Genomic DNA, 8,894 nt, shown 5'->3' on the forward strand with positions numbered 1-8,894 from the left:
AATCTGCGGTCTGCACAAATAATCGGTTATCGGCCACAACTTCAACAGTTCGAGTTGAATTTGTTATCTCATCTATTACAACATTTTAAACGCTGACAGTTCAATCAATTGGGAATTCTTTGTTTCATCTAGCCCTCATTAAGTTTACTTGTTTCTCCTTTTCTTGTCTTTTTTATTCTTTCAATGAAATATTTTATAGCATGAATCATGTTCTTTTTCTTCATAATTAACAGCTTCAGAACGAACTTCTGAATATCTTAAAGACGTAGGAGAATAAGAAGGGCAATAGTAGGACATCCACTTTCTGAAAGCATTGACTCCAAAAATATACTCTCACATCAATTTGGTTTGCAGAATCAAATTAAACCGGATCGCGAACTTCTCTATATACATATAATAAACTGAGTTTAATAGCAATATAATATACATGTATGGATATTGTAATTTTTACATTTTAAATTAAATAATAATAAGAAATCATTATTCAAATTTTTTTAAACTTATTATAAAAATCAATAAACTAATAATTTATAATTAAATAACGGTGTAAAGTTACTGTGCACCATTAATTAGTTGGCAGTTATTTTCTCATAATCAATTAACCATCCAAAATGACAGCAATATATATATAAATACTAATTGTGATTAGTTTTTCCTAATCAAATAGTTGTAAAACTGTAGAAGCAATTCTAATGAAATCCAATATAGAAAGATTTGTAACTGGATGACAGAATACATTACTATTACTACTGTAAAAAAGACTTTATCTGGTGGTCTAACTCCATGACCTAAAATTCATGATTAATCTGCATCCTTGAGTTGATACAAGTTGTTTCCATCTTCACATGCCTGCTCGTACTAAGTACCACTAGCAACACAAGTTATGACAACTTTTCAAAGTACCTACTAGGTGTAAAGACAAAAAATACGCTGCATTTTACAGATTGAGATGCAAGTACAATAGCATGCCACGCCCCCACTCTCCACCACATCAACTTGCTATACCGACCCCTCTTCGTGGTACACCACCAGCTCTTGCGGAGACACATGTGGCGGCGGAGGTGGTGGTTGCCTCCGTGCAATTAGAGCCTTGCTAAATACTCGGATGAGTAGCCCTACCACCACTCCCACCAGCAATAGGATAACTACCGCCACCACCATCCCCACCAGCAATACGACGGTGATGAGCAGTGGCATCAACCAGTGAGGGCGCGGGTCACCGAAGTCTGGGTGGAGGAAATTCACCTTGTCGGGTTGCAGGCTGACTACTGGCGGAAGTGGGTGGAGGCAACTCACCTCGTCGGGTTGCTGGGTGACTACTGGCGGAAGTGACATGCTATGTAGGAGTGGTGGATGTGGGATGTGAGTGTTGTAGCTTCTTTGTTGATGTAATTGTGTTGTAGCGTTTATAATCCAAAACTTGAAAGGAAAGATCAAACCAGTGCTTCTACTTTATATGTTCAAAATGGACGGGAAGATACTGCCAATAGAATCCAGTTTGGTTTCAATTAATTTGGAAATATGTGTACCTGTCAAAAGGATACACCACTCCGACGCTCAAGTCAGGACAAACACGAATATCTAGAGTAATTAATGAACAGTGACGTTACCTTTTGACCTGAGCTATTTATACTGACATTTATGGGCCCTGGACCCCATGAGCCCTGTAACGTATTTACCGTATTAGGTAATACATCTTAGTCTGCTATTTAGCCCCTAATCATGGAGTAAGGGCAATGAGTGATGATGAGCCGATCCTGGTGACCGATCGGCGCTCGGCAACCTGGTTCTGCCATTAGGCAGCCAACAGGGTGGTGGCCGAACGCCCCTACCTGTACAATATGCATGCTATTTATTTTTCAATTAATCTTTGTATCCATTGCCTTTTGGACATAGGACCTTATTGAGTCCAGATATGAATCTAGCATGTGAATTCTTCACATTTGTTTTTTTAATTGATTTTTGAACGGAAGGTTTTTTCTATAATTAGGAAAAGCAAAATAAATGTTGAAATTGAGAGAAAATATAATAAGAGAAAGGCAAAGAAAGTCAAGTACATTTGAACTATATATATTAAAAGGTGTGTATACCTGTAACTTGTGATTTTTTAATAATGGATGGTCAAATGCAAGTTGCTTGTTAATATCAATGTAATCAACAATATATCTAAATTTTATCTGTAAAATCCAAAATATAATATATGTAAATAAAATTATTAACCTATGTAATGAGATCAATTTTAACATAGGGAAGCAAAATATAAGAAAGTTATGGTATACATGAATACTCTTGACGGGAGGCTTATTCAGGAGCTTTAGTTGCTTTTCGAGTTCCATATTCTCTTTCTCAGTTTTTTGAATACCATGAACTGAATGCTAGCATTATCGGTCGCTAAACACAAGATAAAAATCAATGTAATGATATTTTTTTCAGCACTCAACCGTCAATTAAAATGTTTGGATGATCGATAACTTTGTTGTACTACCTATTTTTATACCCTGATTTGTTTCATTTATGGCATATGCTTTAAATAATGCGGATTTGCAATATGTTAATATTGAATACGAATTAAAATAAAATATGGCAATGATCAGTACAGAATCCTTAATTTATTGTTATTCAAATTAAACACTGATTTGTTGCCATTTATGTGAAAGACTAGATAATTATATGTGTGATACACACAGTTTTATTTTGTTAATCCATATGATATAATATTTAATTTTTTCTTATCAAGATAATTGTCATATATATTATAAGTTAATTTTATTTCTTCAAAATAAATTAATCTCATTACTTTTTATTACACAATACAATTATTGTGTATTTTTTAAATAAAAGTAATGTAATTAATTTAATACTTATTTTATTTTATTGTAATTTTTCATATATTTTACATATTCAATTTATTAGTTAAATCTTTTAGTATTTTCCTCCTATAAAGTGATTATAACACTTGCTGGTGCACTAAAATTTTTTTGATAGTGTGATATCATCACATTACTTTCTTCTCTTATTTTAGTATTCATTAAAAATAAAAATATTGACTTGTACGTGCTCTCACCCACCTCACAAGTCACAAGTAATCACAAGTAACTCAAAGAGATTAAAAAAAAAAAACGATAAGAGAAAGTTCAATCAACTTCTTTTAAATAGGAAATTGTTTGGGGATCATTAACACGGTCACACAACTCATATCCCATTAAACCTCTCCATATTTTGTATTTTGATACAATAAAACTTTAATTTATGGTAGATAAAAAAAAAGTAACAGAAATTGATAATGAAGTTTCATTAAAACATACTTTAGTGCACATTATTTTTAATATTACAACTATAATTAAATTCAAAATTATTATTATTAATTTTATTAACAATTTTAATACTTTATATAAATATTTGAAAATCAAGTTTTTTTAGTTAAGAAAAAAAAATAAATATAAAATATCACAATATTTTTTTTTAAACAGAAAAATAATAATCAAGAGCAGTTGTTGTTGTCCCACCCATATTTTTAAAAACTGGACCGGTCATCGATTCGGTTAAGGTACTGGGTCAGCGAGTCAAAGGTTGAACCGGTGAGTTACTAGATGAACCGCATAACTCAATTTTTATTAAAAAAATATTCATATTAAATATATTTTATACTTATAAATTTTAATAAATTCATATCTTAAAGTAGGTAACAATTTATGCCAGAGCAATGGGGTATTGCAACCATTAGAAACACATTTGATAAAGTAGGTAACAATTTATGCCACTAGCAATAATAATAATAATAAAGTAGGTTACAATTTATGCCAACTTGGAAGAACCCATAATTCTATTATCTGTGGTTGGTCCCACAATCGAAAAAGGAAGATAGGATCAGCATAGATGGGTAATAATTTTGACGTTGATTTTAATGTCATTCGTGGAATTTAACTAGGAATGTCAATTGAAGTGCCCTAATTTACAGTGTTAACTTTCTTTATGGTATTTGTCTTGGTGAACAAACAGAGAAAACGCTCAGTATTTTGTCATGTGATCTTGTGAATGGCAGTACTTGATGACCGTTTTGTGTCTTTGGGAAATGCTCAACCATAATGTTGGTCACGAGAAAGATGGTGCGTGTTTTGTGGTATAAAGTTAGTAAGTGTTGCTTGTGGTGTGTTCAACTTGGCAGTTTCATCACTGTGAGTTTACTTGTTCACTATCACATGGCGTGTTCTAATTTCTGGTGCATAGAATCATTGAGAGCATATGCAAATTTCTGTTTTTATGCATTGTCCATCTACCAACTTTCACTCCCGAGAGAGTAGAGAGAAAATGACCGATACAAATTACGACTAATTCACTAACATGAAATTAGAGGAAGAGGCTACACCGACCCCTCTTTGTTGTACACATAATTTTATAATTTTTTAATCTCTTTGACTTACTTGTGAGGTGGGTGAGAGCACGTACAAGTTAATATTTTTATTTTTAATGAATACTAAAATAAGAGAAGAAAGTAATGTGATGATATCACACTATCAAAAATTTTTTAGTACACCAGCAAGTGTTATAATCACTTTAAAGGAGGAAAATATACTAAAATATTTAACTGTTAAATTGAATATGTAAAATATATGAAAAATTACAATAAAATAAAATAAGTATTAAATTAATTACATTACTTTTATTTAAAAAATACACAATAATTGTATTGTGTAATAAAAAGTAATGAGAATAATTTATTTTGAAGAAATAAAATTAACTTATAATATATATATAACAATTATCATGATAAGAAAAAATTAAATATTATATCATATGGATTAACAAAATAAAACTTTGTGTATCACGCATATACTTATCTAGTCTTTCACATAAATTGCAACAAATCAGGGTTTAATTTGAATAACAATAAATCAAGGATTCTGTATTGATCATTGCCATATTTTATTTTAATTCGTATTCAATATTAAGATCTTGGAAATCTGTGTTATTTAAAGTATATGCCATAAATGACACAAATCAGGATATAAAAATAGGTAGTAAAACAAAGTTATAGAGCAGTTGTTGTTGTCCCACCCCATCCCACTTGATCAGATAATATTTGTTCTTGGTACTCCCTGTCCCCAGATGGGATCGGGATATTTTCCTGATGATAACTTTGTTCATGCATGTTATTTTAGGCATGTTACGTTTCAGAATGAAACAAGGCAAAATTATGGACTTGATCAAGAATATAATGTAGCCACATTCACAGATAAATTAGACTGCTTTGGAGTTGAATACTACGGGAATCAAAAAGGAGAAGTTGGATATTCTCTCCAATTTGGAGGATCCGGTGGCAATTATGGAAATTAATTATTTTTTCAATTAATCTTTGTATGAAATTGTTGAGACTACTCGAAAACCATAAGAGTCGAAAAGTTGTATTGACAGTGATACTCGAGAGAAATATAAACGTCAAATCAATACCTGTTGAGAACACATGAAGTCCTATTTGTTTGTGCTCGATGTATAGTCGAATAAGAATAATAAGGACTACTCGAAAAATAGACGAAGGTTTATGAGGCTATCCCATAACAATTAGGTAGTTATGTCAGAGCGGTTACCAAAAAATAAATCGAAAAGATAAAAAATACGTATAAAGAATGGTTATGGGAAGTTACACTTTAAAGTACTTGTAGAGCAGTTATACACCCACAACCGAGGCACACGAAAAGAAACTGCTCTCAAGAGCCTCTATAAATAGGCAAAGTTTGGCTTTTGTGGAGGTCGAAAAACTCATACTTAAACTAAACATTCAAGCATTCTCTGCCTGCACACATGGCTTCTATGCGAGGAATTATCTTTGGGTATGATCACTTCTCGGCCACTCTTCTTTTCTCTTTATAGGAGTAGAATTAGCATAGTTCTTTTAGTTTGTTTCCCTTAATCACGTAGATATATCACTTTGCCATTGTAATGCTGCTGAAACGTTATGCAAGTTGAATCATGATTTGTATTGCAATTGTTTCAATTGTTCATTCTGTTCATCTTAGCGTTTATATGTATGGAAATTATTACTTGTTAATCATTGATGAATATTTGGAAACAAGTAGCTTTTAAATCATTCTACTCCATCTCGTTGTACTGTATATGTCTCAAAACGAAACGTACCTAAATTGAAACGCGTGTCGTGCTAGTTCGAGTAAAAAGAATCCATACTTCAAGTTCCACCGTAAACAAATTGACACGCCCGGTGGGACCCGTTTAATTTAAACATAATTGAACTAGTTTTAGGTATGCATGTTGCATGAGACTTAGGAGTGGAAGAACCATGTCTACATCTAATAATCAAAGAGAAACAAATACAAACAATAACCATGTGGATGTAGAACAAACAAACCCCAACCCTGATAATGTGACCAATGTGACCAGGGGGCAGGGTCTTCCCCTGTGCTACTCGAAAATACACTAGGCAAGCAAATGTTACTCAGGAACTAGCAAATGTTACTAGAGAGTATCCTTGGGGTATGCCACAGAATTGGCCGAATGCCCAACCTGTACACGTTGAAATGCCAATACCATTAATAAGACCTAATCCACAAATGCATGTATCCCCACAGGGATATAATCCTGGACCAAATGGCATGGGTTTTGTTATGCATGACCCATATCAACATGTGGGGACAAGCCAAGAAGGATCCTTGATTCGACAAGGTAGTTATGTACCTACGGGTATTAGTAACCAAGCTATGATGACCCTTCGACAACAAATGAACCATAGTAATCATGACATGGTTAATTTGTTGTCAACTCAAATGCATAATATTATGACTCCTTTGTACGAATTGATAAATAAAATAGGAGATAAATTAGTTGATGGGTCACCTTCGAGAGCCATGAGCTCGAATCTGAATGAGATGGAAAACCCTGGGGGAATGGAAATTTTCATCAGAACGTAGTTCGGCCCAATAGGAATCCATAGGATAACTTAGATCAAATGGTAGAAAGAATACTGAATAGACATGGATTCGATGTAGGTCGAAATGAACGCTCTTACTTTGTGTCAGCCTTCCCAGATTATATAACTCAAGTGGAACTACCCAGAGGAATAAAAGTACCAAAGTTTTCAAAATTTGCGGGAGAGTTGACCGAGTCAACAGTTGAACATATAGCTAGGTATGGGGTCGAATGTGGGGATTTAACAAATAATGAGTATTTAAAAATGAAATATTTTCCAAGTTCATTGACTAAACACGCTTTTACATGATTCACAACCCTGCCCCCTAATTCGATACATACTTGGGTTTAGTTAGAAGGGAGTTTCCATGAACATTTCTTCAGAGAAGAAACGAAAGTTAGTATAGTTGATCTAATGAACATTAAAAGGCAAAACCAGGAAACTTTAGATGACTATCTAAATAGATTCAGGCAATTGAAATCTCGATGTTATACTAATATACCTGAACATGAATTAGTTAGGATTGCAGCAACGGGGTTAGATTTCTCGATACGCAAAAAATTAGTGAATGAACAGTTGAGAGATATGGTCCAATTAGCTGAGAAGGTGAGAAGAATTGAGCAAATCAAAATGGAAAAAGAAAGATTAAGAAAATTTGATAAGTTTGTTCAAAAGGAAAAAATGGCTCACTTAGAAAATTCAGAATTCAGTGAAGATTCTAATTGTGAGGTTTCGAGTGAAGATTTTGAGATCAACTTAGCAGAACTACATCCTGGTCCCACGTATCAATGTCAAATGTTAAAACCAGGAGATAGTGTAGAAGGAAATTCGACTAAGAAATATAGTTTCGACGTAACTAAAGCAGAAAAGATATTTGATATCTTACTAAAAGATAAACAAATTGTACTCCTAGAAAATCATAAGATCCCACCATTCGAGCAGAGAAAAGGAAAGAAATTTTGTAAATATCATAATATGTATGGTCATTGGACTAATAACTGTGTGCATTTCAGGGATTTGATCGAAAAGGCGATTACTGACGGTCGCCTTGCTTTCGGAGAGAAGGATATGAAAGTTGACACAGACCCATTCGCTGCTCACACTAGGTACGTCGAACCAATTTTGATGGGGATCAACATGGTGGATGTTGCTGTCGAAGATGATGAGAACATAGAACCCATTTCTGATGAGAAGCTCAAGGAATTAATGGAGGATTTTGCTAATGAACAGGAGCCTATCTACCCGAAAGAAGGGGATAGTTTGGTTGAGTTCTTGTCAAAGAAGAAAGAAGTTGATAAAGAGGTTATGCTGTGTCCTCGATGCAGTGCTGTCTTCGATAGAGCTGCGGCCAAAGCTTCCAAAGAATCAGAAATAATGAAAAGCTATAAAGCCGAGAAGCTTCGTGGGAAAGCAATGCTTAGCGATGGGTTGAAAGCTGGATTGACTATGAGGCAAGTTCATTGTAGACCCCTAAAATTGTCCAGGTCGGAAATAAGACTCGAGGACTCTCAAAGATCAAAGGAAAGTCAACCAGAAGGACTCCTAGAAGACCAAAGGATGACAATCTGTAGGTTTAGAGGTCCTAGAGTAGCAAAAATAGGAAAATGGGAAGGATTAAGCCCAATACGGCCTGTTTGGGACCCAGTACGGCCTGTATTGAAGTTTTGAACTTCAGTACGGCCGTACTGAAATCAATACGGCCGTATTGATGTTTTTGAACTTCAATACGGCCGTATTGAATTCAATACGGCCGTATTGAAGAACAAAAATCCAATACGGGCCGTATTGACTCCAGGGCCCGTATTGCGCCTCCCCCCTATAAATAAGACGTCATTTGGACGTCATTGGACACTTTTACACACAGTTTCAACCCTCTCCTTGAGTTTTCTGGGGTTTTTGAGCAGTGTTCTGCCCTAGAATTCACTCCGAGAGTTGATCCGACAAAGTTTTTGAGTTCTGAGCTTTTTGCTTGAGT

Source organism: Cajanus cajan, chromosome 9 (assembly GCF_000230855.2).
Source record: "Cajanus cajan strain Asha chromosome 9, NIPB_CcT2T_4, whole genome shotgun sequence".
NCBI lineage: Eukaryota > Viridiplantae > Streptophyta > Magnoliopsida > Fabales > Fabaceae > Cajanus > Cajanus cajan.